General features: G+C 42.8%; 1 long non-coding RNA gene across 2 annotated transcripts in view; it reads right to left on the bottom strand.

The window, feature by feature from the left end:
* Positions 1 to 1,767, bottom strand: part of LOC310835348 — a 70,613-nt gene extending 68,846 nt beyond the window's left edge. For both annotated transcript variants that reach the window (XR_014559582.1, XR_014559583.1), the window contains exon 1: positions 1,718 to 1,767. This is a non-coding gene — a long non-coding RNA (uncharacterized lncRNA). The remainder of the gene's footprint in view (positions 1 to 1,717) is intronic.
* Positions 1,768 to 19,226: the final 17,459 nt, after the last annotated feature.

Raw genomic sequence — 19,226 nt, 5'->3', positions numbered from 1 at the left:
TTGCCAACAAAGGTCCGTATAGTTAAAGCCATGGTTTTCCCAGTAGTGATGTATGGAAGTGAGAGCGGGACCATAAAGAAGGCTGATCGCCGAAGAATTGATGCTTTTGAATTCTGGTGCTGGAGGAGACTCTTGAGAGTCCCATGGACTGCAAGAAGATCAAATGTATCCATTCTTCAGGAAATCAGCCCTGAGTGCTCACTGGAAGGACAGATCCTGAAGCTGAGGCTCCAAGACTTTGGCCACCTCATGAGAAGAGAAGACTGCCTGGAGAAGACCCTGATGTTGGGAAAGATGGAGGGCACAAGGAGAAGGGGACGACAGAGGACAAGATGGTTGGACAGTGTTCTCGAAGCTACCAGCATGAGTCTGACCAAACTGTGGGAGGCAGTGGAAGACAGAAGTGCCTGGCGTGCTCTGGTCCAGGGGGTCACGAAGAGTCGGACATGACTAAACGACTAAACAACAACAACAAATGTTAATTTTACAGTTCTTGGGTGCTACCTAGCAACTGTCCTCTGCAGCAGCCTTCCCCAACCTGGTGCCCTCCAACTCCTTTCAGCCTCAGGTTAGGGAAGAAGGTTACTACACAACTTGGCATATAAAAATAAAGCTGCTAACCCAAAAATATAATTAAAGGAAAACAAGCATGTAGATCCAGGACCAGCCAATACTGAGCTACTTATGCAGGACACTTTTAAAAGAGAATTTCCATCTCCCATTTCCTGTAAGTCAACATAGCCGAGATTGAAAACGATGATGTGCTGTTGGCTATCCCTTGCACATCATCATTTTCAATCTAGGCTGCGATGACTTACAGGAACATATATACAGGTTTGTCTATCTACAATTTTATTTCTCTGTGGGGGAGCGGGGAGTATTCACCAACTGCTGTGGAGATGCTGGGCAGGCAGTGTGTTGGCAAGACACAGATATTGGCCAATAGGGACCTACCACTATTTTGCTGCTTCAAAATGAACCATGTTGTGTAGAATCTACCCGCCCCTAATATCTCCCCAGGACCGTAAAATGCATGTGTACTTGGGAGTTTGGCAACAAGGCTATCAAATCAAACCACCTCCATTACTCTACAAATGTTACATCTTCATCTTTAAATGTACAGGATTATTTGCTTTAGCAAATGCCATCTTTCTTCACAGTCAAGATTTTTCATTTATTTTCTTTTAAAAAAAAATATCTATTCACTAAAATGCTAATGATAGGCAGTGATTAGAAACCGCTGGCTGCTTGAGTTTTGAAAGTTCCCTGCGGGCTTCACAGACATGGCTTGTAACTTGTCAGTTCTAGAAATGTTCCCAACAAATCACACAGTGCTGTATGTATTTAAATATATATTTCATTTCCTTAATGCTTCACTGTCTTGAATCCAATAGGGACGCTCGCGTTAAAGTGATGAAGACCACAATATTGGTTGCGAAGTCAGATTTGATCGAAGTTTCTTGGAGCAAGATGCTCTTAAGATACACAGAGGAAAAGCAGCTGGCAGCCACAATTAGGAATGCTTATCTTAAATAAAGCCTAGGATTGTTTCAAAACAAACCTGTCAACAATGACTGGATTTTGAATGGAAGGTAGCGTCAAAACCGGTGTTCATATAAAGCATGTTGTCATGGGTCATTTTGTTATGCTGGTCAATTTTTTCACGCTACTTTTGGCTTGGGTCTGTTTGGGGGCACAGATGGGATATTCCGCCTACCTGTGTTGGTGGCAGATGAAACTGGCTGGGACTCATGTAAATAGAAAGAAATAAAATAGGTAATTATTTTGTTTGGCAAAAATCAAGGCTGCAATGTCCTTTTGCTTTGGTCAGCTGATTGTAGCAGCACCTACTTGCTTGCCACCTGCTTTTTTGTATATTTGTTAATAAAGAAATCCCCATATTCAAAGGAAGTATACTGTTGAACAATGTATAGAAGATGGTTGCGCATCACCATGCTTAGTATATACGGTAGCTTCCCAGATGAATTTGGATAAACCTTTTTGGGAGACAAGTGTTACTGTATATTGATGTGATACTATATTGATGTGATAGTGAGTTGCAGAGTATTATCCTTTGATTTTTGTTCCATTAATACTTTCTAGATAAAGGCTGCTATGGATGACATGTAATAATAGAATGCTCTTTTGGTCATGAAACATAATACTAATTTCTGCTTTCCTACCAAATGGTAAGAAGTCTCAGGGTAGCTTTACAGGATCAATTTCCTCATGAGGAGAGCATTCTGAAGACTTGTAGTGTTTTATAACATCTGTTTATTAACAAATATGCAAAAAAGCACTAATTATATGGTGACTCCTCACCATAATTCAATTATCATAAATACTAGAAATGGTTAAATTTACCTTCCATGATTTTGTTAACTTCTTGCTCAAAGCTACCCAAGACATTGGATTTATTTTACTTGTGGTATGTTTATTACCTTAGTCTGACCCTTAAAAAGCACACAGAGCCTGAAAGAGGACACGAGTAAGAGTGTCACTCTTCCAAATTCCTTCTTCAGAGAAAAGGGATCCACCTTCATCACCTCTGACCAAGGACCTGTGAGTAGGGGAAGGCTCAGAGGTCTCATGGACACCAGGGGAAGACCATTTTGGTGACCCCTGAGCCAGGGCAAGATCTATGCTGACACCAGACCCTCTTGAATCCCTCTCCTTCTCCCTCTGTCTCACAAAATGGAGAAATGGCAAAAACAAAAACAAGAAACTCCAGGGCTTCCTAAGAACTGGGTGTTAGCATGGACACCCACAGGTCATATGTTGCTGCCCCCACATATGTACCTACATAAACGGGACTGTGATTTGCACAAGGTTTTTTAGAACTACATACTACAGAAGAACAGCAACCTAGAATTGTGTCCATTGCTGATATAATCATTTCATATATCACAGGCAATTTTCATTTGTAATAACAACAACACATGCTCCCAAGAAAAGGGTTTTAAGAAAAGTAGCAGCTGGGAGAGAAAAAATAGCCCAGATGAATTCAGAAAGGAATGGCCTGCTTTTCAGTGAGGGATAAAGAAAACTTCTGTCAAAGTTGCAAAGCTTTTCAACAACAAGATTCAACTTTTTTCTTCTTCCACATTTTCTTTCCATTTCTTTCCTTTTAGGATTAGGATATGCTGGTTTATTTCTGGCTGAGCTGAAATGCTTAAGGAAAAATATATATGAATGAATGAATGGTGTTGGTGCATTTTTAGATACTCAGCCCTGTTCCTCTTTCTTCTGCAAATGAAACAAAGGGAATGAATTACAATCATTGGTGGGATTGGGGGGGGGGGGGGAGAAAGGGCAAGCAGTCACACTGCTGATTAAAGAGGAACAAAAGTGGCATGTTTTGTGAAAAAAAAGATTATATTGCTCATTAACTGTTTCAGATTTTGTTAAAGTACAGACCATTGTAGAAATAAGACAATTAGTGAGAACACATGAATAGATGATCCTCTTCCCAATTGTGCAACAGTAATGAGAAGGAACAGAGGCTTCATAATGAGGAGAGGGTGTGTGTGTGTGTGTGTGTGTGTGTGTGTGTGCATAGGTGTAGGGATAGATAGATAAATAGATCTTCTAATGCAGCCTTCTTCCCTAGAAAGGAAAGTGCTTTAAAATTCTCCATGTAGTTTTCTTCATAATGTAGAAGTGCCACGGCAGATTCTTTGCACAACCCTTGGCAAGTGTCTAAATCTTCTTCACTCATCTCTCCACCCACCAAATTTCCTTTCTCTCCATTTGTCAGCACATACAATGTATATTTCAAAAGTGTATTAGAGGGTTTGAAAAGTTACAGGAAAGGGCAATTACAGCTGAAACCCTTTAGCATACTTACTTGGGAATGAATTCCATTGTTGTGTAAGTTCTGTTGGAGAAAAACAAATGCATTTCCTTCTCGAGTTTGTAGTTAATGCATGCGGTACTTTAAACCACATGAATGCACTGTTCGTCTAGCAATCTAATCAGCATTGGCTTGTAGTCTTTGCTTTATCTATGACTATGTTAACACCATCCCTAAAAGCTTAACCATTTTGTTTGTCAACTTGTTGAGACAAGATGTCTTCTATTTCTCACCTATAAATTGTTCCCGCCGAGATAAATCTGCTCCTGCATGAATAAAGCCTTTGAGCTCCAGAAATTGTGATTATTCCAATTTAATTCACTCAACCTGAAAGGTCTGCTAACAAGATTCATATCTGAGCAAACGTGTACAGGATAAAGCTAGCCAATGATCAAAGAGATGGGACCTTTTTTTTTTTTTTTTTTTGCCTAAAATGAAATACTGTAGTTGGGTGGCGTGGGGGAGTGAGACCATTAAATCTTCCTGGGTTGCCCATCGTCTTAAATCCCCCTTCCCCAACTCACTGAGCTCCTTGGACACAAAGTGCTGAGGTCAATTACCTATTTCTCACTTGAAACATTCATAAAGCTGAAGTTTGAAGACACTCATTCCTACTCCCTCTTTCAGCTCTATGTGCCTTTCAAGGCTTGTATTGCTTCTACTGGATCTGTTTTACACATGTTCCTTGGGAAAGCAAGGAGTTGGGGGGGGGGTCCTTTCTCTGCATGTGGGGAGGGAAGAAGTGACCAAAAGGGGTGGTACCCATGGCCTTGCTCAAATATCCAGTGTGCCCATCAGTCTTAAAATTACTCCAGCAATAATCTATTTCTTACAAATAATTCTGAGCAGCTGTAATCCAGTGCTTTAGATATACTCTTGTCCTTCCATTTGTGACCCTTGGGCTTGAGGTCACATCTAAAGATGTTTGTTAAAAACTCAGTTGCAAAGTTGCAACCCCAGTCTATGTTATGCCCAGTGAATAGTAAGAATGGGAGGTTCAGTCATTTTTGGTTCTCTCAGCTTCTCATTTTCCCCACCTTAAATTCAGTTCTCTTATTTCCTTTTTTTTTTTTAAAAAAGCATGAAGAATTTTCAGTGTATAAGTGTGAATTTCTGTCAATAAACACGTTTTGGTTTGGCCTAATGTACACAGTTTTGCAAAGAATTTATCATAATATAATGCATTTCTGTATGTGATTTTTGCTAATATCTTCATTTTCCAGTCAAAGTTGACACTACTGGGCTTCTTGATCTGACAATGACTCCTTAAGTGAGGACTATTCCATATTTTGAGTACGATAAGAAGCAGTAGCGGTAACAAATAGAGTTGGTGAACTCTAGATTTATTTTAGTAGATAACTATTTAACAGAGAAATGCCAAGTACAAGTAGGCAGGAGATCTTTCCAATAAAAATAAAAATAAAAACAAAATAAAATCTGGCACTGTTTGCTTGTCCAGAAGGAACAATTAAAGAAGTTGTCATTGCTGATAATTTTTACCCAGCTCTTACACTGCAGCAGCAGGCGTAAGCCCAGGCTAATGGGGAAGAACAACAACAAACAGCAACAACCCTCCTAACATTTAGGGAAGATTTGAAAGACTTCCTTTGGACATGGTCCTCTCTCGCCAAGCTCTGCAGCCAAGAGGCCGGCTGGACTTTTCAAGATAATTTTTGGCCACCTGCCACTTACAGGCTGATGAGTCCAGTGCAATAGGTTCCCGGCAGGCAGAAATAAATTGTAGGGCAATCTGTATTTGGCTAGCCTTTCGTTACCTGTCACCCTCTGCCTGAGTGCATCCTTTGAATTGTATTTTCCCTGGCAAGTTTTCCGGCACACATCCCCTGTCCCCGATGCAGCTGAAATTGGCAAATTTAAGCAAATGCCAATAATTCTACCCCATCCCTAAATCTCTTTTGTCGTTGTCAATGGACCCGGCTCACTAATGATTTCTTAGTGTTTCAGCCTGAATGGCTTCCCATAGATTTTCCTTCTTTTTGGGTTAGGCCTGGAATTACCATTGGGTATGTTTCTGTCATACTGTTCTTTCCCCTTGCTTGGGTCCCAGCTGCTATCTATATACATTCAAGGCTGCAGAGGGGAATTTGGTATTAAAAGGGCGAAGAAGGTTTTCTACGCAGGCCACATCTTTATATGCGCTATGCTCCTCTAACACGGCACTTCATCAACTTCTAATTATGTCTGGTTGACAAATTTCTAGCTCTTTCAGCTGGAAATGGAGTGTCTTTGACTGAGCCCATTAGGGCTCGTAATTTTTGATGGTGGGGAGGAGTTGCTTAAGTGACTACTTATCCTCGTCGTCGTCCCCCGCCACCCCCCAAACACTTCCACTAAAACTAAGTTTATGTAACTGTGAGCCCAGGTTCATTTGCTTTCTGCATAGAGGTCCCTAAGAGAGAGGGAAGGAAATTATATTCTACGTTTTAAGTTGTGTGCGGTTGCTAAATTACATTTGGAGTGCATTATGTTAACCGTTAAATGGAGGTGGGATTGGGAGAATAAGGTTAATAAAGTGACTAAATCTGACAGGGGATGTCACTGAGGAATAGCGTTTCTTAAGCCCTTGCTTCTCAACTGAGAAGACGGGAGGGGGAGGGGGAAAAAACGAGAAGAAAAAACACATTCACACACATTTGAATAAATAGTAAGGGGCAAAACTGGACAGAATTGCTCAGAGCCTAGTAAGCTTAGGCTTTGTGTTCTGCGCTCAAAAACCATCCTTATTGGGTCTGTGAACCAAATTGAATAAATTTTAATAATGTCATTCTCTTAGCTTGAATCAATCAGTCAATTGCATTTGCTTAAGGGTAGGAATATTTCTGCGGAAAGAACCATTCTTTACTTCTTGTTTGGTGATGCCCATGTGGGTGTCATAGCAGGCATAATCTTAGCAGAAGCGCTCCTCTCGCAAGGAAGAGGAAGAAAAATGCCTCCTTTGAAGATGGTATTAAAAATAATGTCTTAATATTTTTTGAAAAAAAGAATATCTGCTGCCCTAGTTAATTGGGTCTTGCCTTTTCAGTCCATTTCTGGTGGTGTTTTTGTGTGTGAATGAGAGACACTGTGAAGCAAATGCCACATCCAGTGCCCTGCCATTCTTACTCGGGGGACAGAAAGCCTTTTCTTCTTCCCTCTCTCTGACTGCAATGGCAGGGATGACGGTGAGAGTTATTCGACAAATTATATTGGAAGGCGGCCGACTCTCCTTCATTGGAGGTTTTTAAACAGAGGTCAGGCATTCTTCAGCTGGGATTCCTGCAATGCAGGGGGCTAGACTAGGTACCCTTGGGATCTGATCCAACCCTACAATTCTGTTATTCTGGGACAGAATACACTGGGACAGACAAATCTCTCAATTTCAGTTCTCTGAGTTTCTTACTTTTCCAATTATAAATTCAGTTATCCACATTTCCACAACAATTTGCGGTTTCTAAAATAAATTATAAAAAATATACCCTCGTGAAAATGTGACAGGGTTTGATTGGGAATTACTCTTAATAAACATACTTTTGAATGCAGCGTTGACTAATATACACATTTTGCAAGATAGTCCCATCAAGCAAGCTGAAATGTCAGCTCAATACCTCAAGAACCTCCTCTTCCTCCATGAACCAACCCAGACCTTGTGTTGACCCCCTGAGGCCCTTTCCCATGTGCCCATGTGGAGGGTGTCAACACAAGAACGGGCCTCCTCAGCGGCAGCTCCCCAAATATGGAACACTCCCGCAAGGGAGTCGCCCAAGGTACCATCACTATGGTGCCAGGCAAAAATGTTGATTTCCTGCCAGGACTTTGGCCTTTAATTATCTGTGGCCTCCCTTATCTGGTGGGATGCTTTGGTCTGCCTTTAAATAAACATGAATGTGCTTTTAGCTATTATTCTGCTTTAGTTCTATGCTGTTTTTCATGTGTTTGCTATTTTTTGTAAGTTGCTTTCAATTATTTTTTTGGGGAGGGGTTAGTAACTAATAGGTTCATGAAACCTCTTTTTCCTCCATGTTAGCAAACTAAGAAGTCATTTTGAGCCTACCCTAGTGGACAGAGAGGTTTTCTAAAATTGGTTTCAGTACTCCAGATTTTGAGTAACTGACCTTTTCCCTACAATAATTACCAGCGAGTGTCTGGCCAATCGTAACACTTCACAGAAAAGCCCTGCTTTGGCAATGTCCTTCCCATCCTCTTTACTCCACCTTCCCTACCTGTCCTGCTATGATAGAACAGTTTCAACTCTGAGATTTGACTCAAATAAAAACTGACAATGTCGAGACATTTTAAGTACTTGACTACAAAGGGTTCATGCAATTATCTTTTGTCAGAATTCATTTTGTCAGCTCTGTACAGTGCTAATATCTTTAGGTAGTCTGGAGAGAGAGAGAGAGAGAGAGAGAGAGAGAGAGAGAGAGAAAGAGGAGTATGGGGAGTGAAATATCAAGAGAAACAACTTCAAGTTCAGGGTGATCTGTGATTAAAAAACTACTTGCGTATGCTAAATTACTATCAGAGATTGAGAGAACTTCAAAGATAGGTGGGTCTGCTAATGATGTCAACCTATTAAGAAGATGGAGATAGAATGTGTTGCACCAGCACTGAAGCCAGAAGGAAGCATTGTGTGAATATACCCTTGTGAATTGGGCCTCAGGCGGGGTCTGTTATTTTAATATACTTATTCATTGAAATGCTTTCTGAAGAAAGGAAACCAGGTGTTTTATGAAAGATTCTGATTCCACAGCTGTTAGAAAGGTTGCAGCGCTCCCTAAACCTTGGAACAATGTTCTTAAACCTCACTGCAGGAAGTGAGGTTACAGGGAACCAGGCAGAGGGCCTTTTCGGTTGTTGTGCCCACCCTGTGGAATGCCCTCTCATCAGATGTCAAGGAAATAAGTAACTGTACAACTTTTAGAAGTCATCTGAAGGCAGCATTGTACAGGGAGGTTTTAGTATTTTTTTGGTACATGTTGGAAGCTGCCCAGAGCGGCTGGGCCAACCCACTCAGATAGGTGCAATACAAATAAAATCACCATCATCAAACTGTGTTGCGGCACCCCCACGTGTTGCAAGGGATAATGGACCTTGAACAATGAAGACAAAATGTTGCACACATCTACTGCTCCATGCCACTCAAAGTGGAGTTGCCATGTACAGGAATAATCCCCCCCACACCTTTCTGCTTACATGTGGGGAGTGACATCATTCTGGAGTAATGAGGCACCCGAATTCCCTTCTGCAACCTGTGCCATAGCTAAAATGATCAGGGCAGGAGAAGCCAGAAACATCACCATTATTTCCTTCAGAAAAATTCAGGGCAGCTTATAATGGACTCCCAGACAGTCCATGACCCAATCACCAAAGAGGGAAAAACCTATTCAGCTCTCTCTTACAATGAACAGCAGCTTGTACCATCAGACCATTTTGTGAGCTGGCCTCTTCTGTACTATTCAAATGTTGCCCTGTGGTTGGTAGCATGTGTTTGGGGCCACTGGATGTCAGTGGCTGCTGCTAGGAAAGCTGGAAGACTAATGTGGTGTCTAGAAGCTACTCTTAAGTGCTTAAGATTTCACAAAGCTACATAAATGTAGGAGTGAAGTGCCATGAAGCATACACTGCTCTGCGCTAGGAAGCCTCAGAAGAAACACTGGTGACAGGGCTCTCCCTTCCTTGGATTAACAAGGAGATGCTTTTCAGTATATGTGCTGCCGAAGCGAGCACACAAGGAGATGCTTTTCAGACGTGTGCTTATTTGAGAGCCGGAGACGACCTTGGATCTGCTGGGGTGCTGCACTAAAGAGTGACTGCTGACATTTGAGTCTGGCAATGGATGCCTGTATCTATAAGCTGCCCATAGGGTCAAACATTGTCTAAGGATATTGTGGAGGTTGACCTGGCCCTGGTTCGAGGAAAAACCAGATCACACCTTTTTAAAAGAAGGACACTGAGGAAATATATGGCCATAGCTCAGTGGTAGAGCTTCTACTTTGAATGCACAAGGTCTTGGGTTCAAGTCCTGGCATCACTTGGTAGGGCTGGGAGAGATTCCTTGACTTAAATCCTGGAAAGCCATTGCAAGGGTACGCAATACTGAGCTAGAGGGACCTGTGATCTGACACAGCATAAGGTAGTTTTCTATGTCCCTAAAGAAAAAAACCCAATATGTTCACATTGTGTGTGCAGTTAACTTTCAGTGCTTCCCATTATCTTACATTTATACACACACACACACACACACACACACACACACCTCATAAAAGTGACTGGAGGTTTGCATCGATCGCTTTTAAAAATTACTTAATTTTCAGCCATTCTTCAGTTAACAGATAATAGGGCTCCTCAGGATACCAAGCCCCATATTAAACTATCACTTTTTGATGACTTTTTTCACAAGCCAAAGGTCAGCATTGAAAAGCGGGGGGAGGCTAAAAATTCATCTTACTTAGCATGACCTCCTCAGGTTAGGTTTGAATTACATTTCCAGATGGCCTGTGAAAATCTTTCATGTCTCTCGCTCCATTAGTTGGTACGTTTAGCAAAGGTTGGGTAATGATCAGACATACTCTTTTAGTCATGAACAAGAATCTGCTAGCAATTGTTCACACACACACACACACACACACACACATACACACACACACACACACACTTCTGTTGTCACTGTCAGGCATTCAGGTGCTGAGTGCTGGGACGGTCAGAGGCCAGCGGTCGAAAAGGCTGGAGGGGGCCAGAGACAAGGAGACAAGCAAGGAGAGTAGGGGGTTGGACAGGGGGTTGACAGGGGGTTGGACTCGATGGCCCTTGTGGTCTCTTCCAACTCTATGATTCTATGAGAAAGGTTGTTGATCAGCAACGGAGCATATAGAGGGTCTTAGGCCTTACCTTAGTGTCATTGGGTTTCGCCACGTACAAATCCACTCCACTTCCCAGTGGGGAAGAGTTGTGGGTGACCACGTGGCCACCCACTCCCCTCCGGGAGGTTCCCGGCCGCGTTATTCACCTGCCAGCCAATCGGCTGGGGGAGCATGGCTGGGCCCAATTTAAATTGAGGCGCAAGCTGGAGAGCTTCCTCTTGGCTGATTTCCTCGATCTCCCTCCCTCCCTCCCTCCCTCCCTATTTTCAGGTTTCGGATTTGGCCTTGCTATGGACCTCGGTTGGTCGCCGTTGAGGGGCCTGGTAGGAATTTTTCCACTTGGCAAATTGGCATGGGCCATTTGGTTTTCACCTGCCCCCCAAGCTTAAGGGTATTCCGTTAAAGGAATCCAGATGTGTGTATCTTGTCCGAAGTCCAGGGCTGCCATGCCATGACCCCGTCGGAAACCCAGGGGGAGCTCGAGTTGGTTTGCATTGATGGGACCAACTCCTACAGGGCAAGGTCCATTCACCCCCCAATAAAATATTTGAGGGGGCTACCTCCCAAGTTGATGGGCATTGCCATTCAAATGGTGAACTCCATAATGTCATTGATTATGTGGGGTGGAGCTTACCTGGTCCCCCAATATCTTATTCAAGTGATGCTGGTGTCAGGAGGGTGACTCTGCGGCACAACTTTGCCACACAAGTGACTCTCGAATGAGATTCAAATGGTAAAGCTCTTCCTGGACTGTGCACAGTGGAACCTCGGTTTTCCAGCACCTCAGAAGCCAAATGTTTTGGTTTTCAAACACCAAAAACCTGGAAGTACCGTATTTTTCACTCTATAACACGCACCTGACCATAACACGCACATCGTTTTTAGAGGAGGAAAACAAGGAAAAAAGCATTCTGAATGAAACTGTGGATGTATCATTTTTGTGCTTCATGCTGTGGCCACAGACATGTGATCTGATGGTGAATTTGGGCCAATGCAAAAATCCTGAGAATCCCTGTGCATCCATGGTTTGTAACCACGTTTTTGCACCATTGCAGCCCCAGGCAACAGTGGGTGCGTGATTTTTGGGGGGCAGGCTGTAGCCATGGACATGCTATGTGCTCTGATGGTGAATTTGGGCTGACCCAATGCAAAGATCCTGAGGATCCATGTGGATCCATGGTTTGTAACCACGTTTTTGCACCATTGCAGCCCCAGGCAACAGTGGGTGCGTGATTTTGGGGGGGCAGGCTGTAGCCATGGACATGCTATGTGATCTGATGGTGAATTTGGGGTGACCCAATGCCAAAATCCTGAGAATTCCTGTGGATCCATGCTTTTTAACCACATTTTTGCACCATTGCAGCCCCAGGCAACAGTGGGTGCGTGATTTTTGGGGGGCAGGTTGTAGCCATGGACATGCTATGTGATCTGATGGTGAATTTGGGGTGACCCAATGCAAAGATCCTGAGAATCCCTGTGGATCCATGCTTTGTAACCACATTTTTGCACCATTGCAGCCCCAGGCAACAGTGGGTGCGTGATTTTTTTGGTGCAGGCTGTAGCCATGGACATGCTATGTGATCTGATGGTGAATTTGGGGTGACCCAATGCAAGGATCCTGAGAATCCCTGTGGATCCATGCTTTTTAACCACATTTTTGCACCATTGCAGCCCCAGGCAACAGTGGGTGCGTGATTTTTTTGGTGCAGGCTGTAGCCATGGACATGCTATGTGATCTGATGGTGAATTTGGGGTGACCCAATGCAAAGATCCTGAGGATCCATGCTTTGTAACCACATTTTAAGTGGGGAGCGAAGGAAAAACAAAGAAGGGACATTAGAGGGGTGTGCAGAGAAGCAGCTGGCTAAGAATGCAGGAGAGGGATTTAACGGGAGGGAGGAAAGAAAGGCAAAAGTTTCCCCCCACCCAAGCCAGCCATCTCTCTCTCTCTCTCTCTCTCTCCCTCCCTCCCTCCCTCCCTCCCCCCTCTCTCTCTCCCTCCCCCTCCCCCCCTCTCTCTCCCTTCCCCCCTCTCTCTCCCTCTCCCCCAGCAGCACCGGAGCTTGCCTGGAGGGGAGGGGCTTTCCCTGATCTTTGTTCCGTTTCAGCAAACACAGCAACGAAACAGAGGAGGGTGGGCAGTAAGACCCTGAGGCAGAATGCAGGAAAGCAGCCGCTTCCTCTTTTCAGGTTTCGCTTCTCCGTGCAGCGTGCAGCGCCGCGATTTGATTTTTGCATGATTTTTCGGCTCCAGGGACCACACATTCGCTCTATAACACGCACAGACATTTCCCCTTCCTTTTTAGAAGAAAAAATCTGCGTGTTATAGAAGGAAAAATACGGTAATTGCTTCCATTTTTGAACATGCCTCAAAAGTCAAATGGCTTCTGAAGCACGTTTCTTAATTTTCTTAATTGTGTTTGCTGACTGCCCACTGCGCCTTGGTTGTAGAACATTTTGGAAGTGGCATGGTCTTCTGGAACAGAACACGTTTGACAACCGAGGTACCACTGTACTATTTCAGACAGCATGTTGGGGACTGGATGCTTCCTCCCCAAAAGCCTCTCTCCTTATTGAAGCTAGTATGCCAAGGAGAAGGGTTCAGCCTGTCCTTTCCCCTGACTTGCTAGTTTTCGATATGCAATTCTCTATGTGAAGGAACATTCAACCATGTAGAACATCTAAACATGTAGAAAAGGAAAGGAAAAAACTGCCCCTGGCAACAGGATAGCTCAATTGGTAGAGCATGAGACTTTTAATCTCAGGGTCATAGGTTTGAGCCCCACATTGGGCAAAAAAATTCCTGCATTGTTGGGGGTTGGACTAGATGACCCTTGTGGTCCCTTCCAACTACAGTTCAATGATTCAATGATTTATATTATTCTATGACCCATCTTGGCCAGTGCAAAGCAGATGAAGCAGCAGATTGGCCACTTCTCTCTATTGTTCTTCATTGGGGGTTAGGGTTACAATTCGCACAAATAAGGAAGCAAATAGATGCTGGTTTAATAGAAAATGAATGATGGGACACTCTAATGTTGTAAAATGGGGGTGTAATTACATATTTAATTTATCATATTTAATTTATGTAATTACATATTTAATTTATCATATTTATCAGAGATCTACAACCTCTCCTGGACAATGACAGTTCTCTTTCTCAAGCTCTGGGAGGAAGACCTTTTATTGCCTACAGACAGCCTCCCAATCTTAAACAACTCCTAACCCACAATAATACTACAACCAGACTTAACACGGACATTGGCACCAGAGCCTGCAATAAACCCAGATGCCAACTTTGCTGCCACATACACCCGGACAACACCATTACTGGCCCCAACAACATCACACATACCATCTCGGGACTATTTAATTGCTCATCGTCTAACATTGTGTATGCCATCAAATGCCAACAGTGTCCTTCAGCTCTCTATATTGGACAAACAGGCCAAACCTTATGCCAAAGAATAAACGGACATAAATCTGACATCAGGAATCACAAGACAGAGAAACCAGTAGGAGAACACTTCAATCTCCCAGGACATTCTATACAAGATCTCAAAGTAGCTGTTCTATTACAAAGGAATTTCAGAAATAGACTGGAAAGAGAAGCTGCTGAATTGCAACTTATTACCAAACTTAGAACCATGGACAGACCTGGTCTGAACAAAGACATTGGATTCTTATCTCATTATACATGACAAAGCCATTTTTCACCTTCTCACCCCTTGCTTTTTCCTGTAAGACCTATTGCAGTCGTTAAGAGTCGTCAACAGGCTCATCACAGCTATCTGCCAATCACCCATTCCTACCACCCTCCTGAGTAATACCCCTCCCCACCTTCTCACTATATAGAAGGGTCTGGTGACTTCTGTTTCAGTGTATCTGAAGAAGTGTGCATGCACACGAAAGCTCATACCAAGAACTAACTTAGTTGGTCTTTAAGGTGCTACTGGAAGGAATTTTTTTATTTTTTTATTTTATATTTAAAACTTGTTTCATTTAAATTTTTTAAACAAATTAAAATAAGGGATATGCTCCAAGAAGGAGGGAGAGAAACAGATATGATGTTAACAAGTGGCATCAGATAATATTTAGTGTCTTACGTTGCATTCTCCTTACAGCCTAAAGTGCAAATGGCATTTTTCTAACTTCTAGCTACCAGTGCTGCAGAATTTCTTCCCATCACTCAGAGTGAAACAAGAGCCTACCAGCAGCACTGAGGGTCATTTTCAGTTTCCCACCCGGCATGAGAATGTATTATTCTGGGAATGATGCAAGGGCACAGTCCTGCAGGGGCAAAAATGTAATGTTGGTACATATCACGGTATTGCTGCTTTAAGAGAATCCATCTTGCTAATAGGGTGACCAGGTTGCATGGAAGAGGGAATTTTGGCAGGGGCAGCTTATCATGCAGGGAGGAGGTGGGTTGGGGAAGCTGCACCCTGCTGGAATTCCCTCTTCGACGCATTCTGCACAACTGCTTGTTTTACCTGCAGTCTGTAAACAGACTGGCCATATGATGATGAATGTCCATTTCTAGAGGTCAAACAGCACTGAAGAAAACTTTAAAGTGCATTAAATAACTGCCAGAGATCGTCAAACCTTTGCCCCCAAAGATTTAAATGACAAAAATCTTCCCTATTTTTAGAAAGCTCAAGTGGACTTCATTTTTCAGAAGTACGGTACATTAAAAAGTGGAAAGCTTGGAATTCAGAAGCTGAGGTTTTTTCCAGGCAACAGATGCAGATTCAACAAATAAATTTTAGCTACACTTGCATTTTTATAGTTATAAAGACAGTTGTTACCTGTATTGGGGTGTGTGTATTGTCACTATATTTGGGATGTTCACAAATGCATTAATTTTCTAATCCCTTCTGTAGCAACTAGTTCCTTCTAGGAATGAGAAAACTTGCTAAAATTTGTTTCTTCTGTATCTGCAGATCATGGCAACAGTCTAGCACAGAGTTAATTGTGTTCTAGTCTGTAAGTGTGGAACCTTCATTCAAAGATTATTTCCACAAAGTCAGATAGATATAACTAGTATATTATTGAATTAGGCACTTGTGGTGGACATGCCCAGGTGGCAAATTTTGGGGAATAAGTATTTAACGAGATAAGGAAAATCACACATCCGCATGTCACCAAGTCTTCAGAACTTGGGTTATTGAATCTTTATTCAAATGAGAATCAGGACTTGGTGAATAAACTAACTGGATTTCTCTTAGTGCCTGCATGTATGGTTGTAGTCACATTCTGGACGGACTTAAAAGATGGGGACCGGAATGCCTAATATAAGATATGGCAAATCTGCCCTAATAGGAAAAATATGATTCACAGCTTAAGACTGACAAGAGGAATAAAGTACAAAGATGCATTTGCAGGAGAATAGTAGAGCTTCATTTAGTTACAAACTCTCCAGAAAATCAAGGGTCGTTTCCAAAGATTTCTACTAACTTGTAGATCACTTAATGATAACATGCTTTACAGGTGCATGCTGCTATTAGTTCTGGTGTATGTACGTCAATATAGGTTTTCATAATGTAGTTTGGGGGGGTCACTAGGGAAATAACAGAGAAAAATAGGAATAAAATATTACTGAATTAATGAAAAAGCAGAAATATTGCAGATTCTCCAATTTGTCTGGCTCTTCCACATTCTTCTCGCATGGTTTCATATTTTTTAAAAAAGAAAATTTGCCTTTCCAGCAAGCCACAGACTCCTCAAAACCCTGAGCTGACCGGACTGTAGTTGTATATGGCAAGTTCCATGGTGGATTTATGGTTCATGGGGCCCCTGTGCTCAGCTCTTTGGGGGGCTCTAGTCATTCAGCTAAATCAGTGTTTCCCAAACTTGGGTTTCCAGCTGTTTTTGGACTACATTCCTGACCACTGGCATTGCCAGCTGGGGATGATGGGAGTTGTAGTCCAAAAGCAGTTGGCGACCCAAATTTGGGAAACACTGAGCTAAATAAACATTACTATGGGCTTATCCACACTTACGTTTCCTCTACGCTTTTCTGGCATAGGCGTGCTTTAAAGCTTTATGTTCAAGAACACTTTAAAAAAAAAAAAAATCTCCAGAGCTTTCCCCTCAAAATTCTGCTCTTTAAAGCTCAACTGGAGCAAATGGCAATCCGCTGAAAACCCAAATAGCCATTTGCTTGGATTCAGCAGCAAAGAGCAGAGTTTTGTAGTCAAAGCACCAGAGCAAAAAAAAAAGTGGGGGCACAGACATGGCGCTTTAAAGCACAGCCCTGGAATCACAGAATTGTAGAGTTGGAAGGGAAACAAAGGGTTATCTAGTCCAACCGCCTGCACTGCAGGAATCCCTACCAAAGCATCCATGGCAGATGGCCATCCAACCTCTGCTTAAAAACCTCCGAGGAAGGAGAGTCCATTTCTCAATGGAAACCATTCCATTATTGAAATGCTCATGTAGTCAAAGTTCTTTCTGATGTTTCTGGTAACTTGAATCCATTGGTTCTGGTCCTAGCTTCCAAGCCTCTGCCTGGGAAGAGCAGAACAGAAGCTAAATGTGGATAAGCTCTATGCATGAAAACATAATGCAGTTAAATGCACGACTTAACAACATGGGCTTTCTTCTTTACTACTACTAGTGGTACCTCAGGTTAAGAGCTTAATTCGTTCCGGAGGTCCGTTCTTAACCTGAAACTGTTCTTAACCTGAGATACCACGTTAGCTAATGGGGCCTCCCTCTCCCGCTGCCGCGGCCACACAATTTCTGTTCTCATCCTGAAGCAAAGTTCTTAATCCGAGGTACTATTTCTGGGTTAGTGGAGTCTGTAACCTGAAGCGTCTGTAACCTGAGGTACCACTGTATATTTCTTTTTGTCAGGGGTTATCAATGGAAAACTCTGCCAGTGTGGTGTGTCATGTTTGTGAAGAGACAGCTGTGAAATGAACATGCTCAAATGTGACTGCATTTTGCCCACACTTTCTCACAGGGGATTTATCAAGAGAGGTATGCTGGTATCAGCAAAACTTTTTGGGGATCAATACCTCCTGGCCACATTTGTTGGAGATTTTCTTTCCACTGGCTGTGGTATTACTGCCAAAAGAACTCCACCCCAGATACCCATCTTGGGGATGGAAAAGAACATGGATGCTCCTGGAGTGGCCTACAATTTTCTGACTGTAGATGAGCTTGTCAGGATGGAAGCCTGGCCTGGTCTCGCTCAGTAAATATTATGGCCTCTTCCAGCATGGAGTGCCTGGGGATTGGGCCATAAGGTGAGCAGAGGGTCTTTTGCTAACTACCGTATTTTTTGCTCTATAAGACGCACCAGACCACAAGACGCACCTAGTTTTTGGAGGAGGAAAACAAGAAAAAAAATATTCTGAATCTCAGAAGCCAGAACAGCAAGAGGGATCGCTGTGCAGTGAAAGCAGCAATCCCTCTTGCTGTTCTGGCTTCTGGGATAGCTGCGCAGCCTGCATTCGCTCCATAAGACGCACACACATTTCCCCTTACTTTTTAGGAGGGAAAAAGTGAGTCTTATAGAGCAAAAAATACGGTATTTGCTTGCTTGCTTTTCTGCTTTTGTCACTGGGTGAAAAGAGAAAGAAGGGGCAACTGGTATTCTTGAAGGTAATGGTTTTGCAGGAAGGAATGATCCCGAGCTCATAAATGGAGATTTGCGAGGGCTCCCCTGCATGGCTAACTCTCTTTCCTGCACAGCAGCCAGAATCTTACGCAGCTGGGAGAAACAAAATCCTGCAGAAAATGGGCCGGGAATAGAGTTTGAAACCAGAGCTTTCAAAGCCACAGCTGGAAGCCTTGCCAGTACATCAAGGCAATAATAAACCCTGGTGTAAAACGCACACCGGCTCAGACACAGCCATGTTCGCAAACTATGTCTGAAACAACCCCCTCTGCTCTGCTTGGGAGTTCTATCACATTAACTCCTTTCATGTAACCACGGCAACACATGTTAAGAACACACTGCATGGCTTTAAAAATGCATCTTTTCTAGGCAGTACAGCACCTGCGGGCCCCCTTACCTTAGGGTACCAAATATCTCTGCATCCTATTTACTCCACCTGCTTATTTTTGTTTATAATGAGCAGGTACCCCGAGTTTGCCTCTGAATTGGTATTGCCATGACTGAGCTGAGATTGCATCACCTATTGGCATTGGTTTTATTGTTCAGCATCCAGAACTTTATTTTATTTTTAAATGGTGCCTTCAGCCAAAAAAAAATCAATTTTAATAACTCCCTCTACGGACATGATTTTTTTTGTAAACATGTTTGAGGTTTTTGTTTGTTTCTGTTAACAGTCAAGCAGTGCATCAATTTTATGAAATAAATGAATGAATGTTGATTGGGCAATAGGGAAGAGTAGATAAGCTGAGAACATGGTTGTGCCCAGTAGCATAAATCAGATGGATGGATGGATGAACATTAAAAGGTAGCATGTTACTCCTTGAGAAATTCATATTGTGTTCGAATGTGACCCTAGCTGTCTAGCCCTTTACAGATATTGTGTGTG

The sequence above is a fragment of the Podarcis gaigeae genome (genome assembly GCF_964106915.1).
Source record: "Podarcis gaigeae genome assembly, chromosome: 17".
Taxonomy (NCBI): Eukaryota; Metazoa; Chordata; class Lepidosauria; order Squamata; family Lacertidae; genus Podarcis; species Podarcis gaigeae.
Note: the sequence above shows the minus strand (reverse complement) of the source record. Positions and strands in the feature narration are given on the sequence as shown.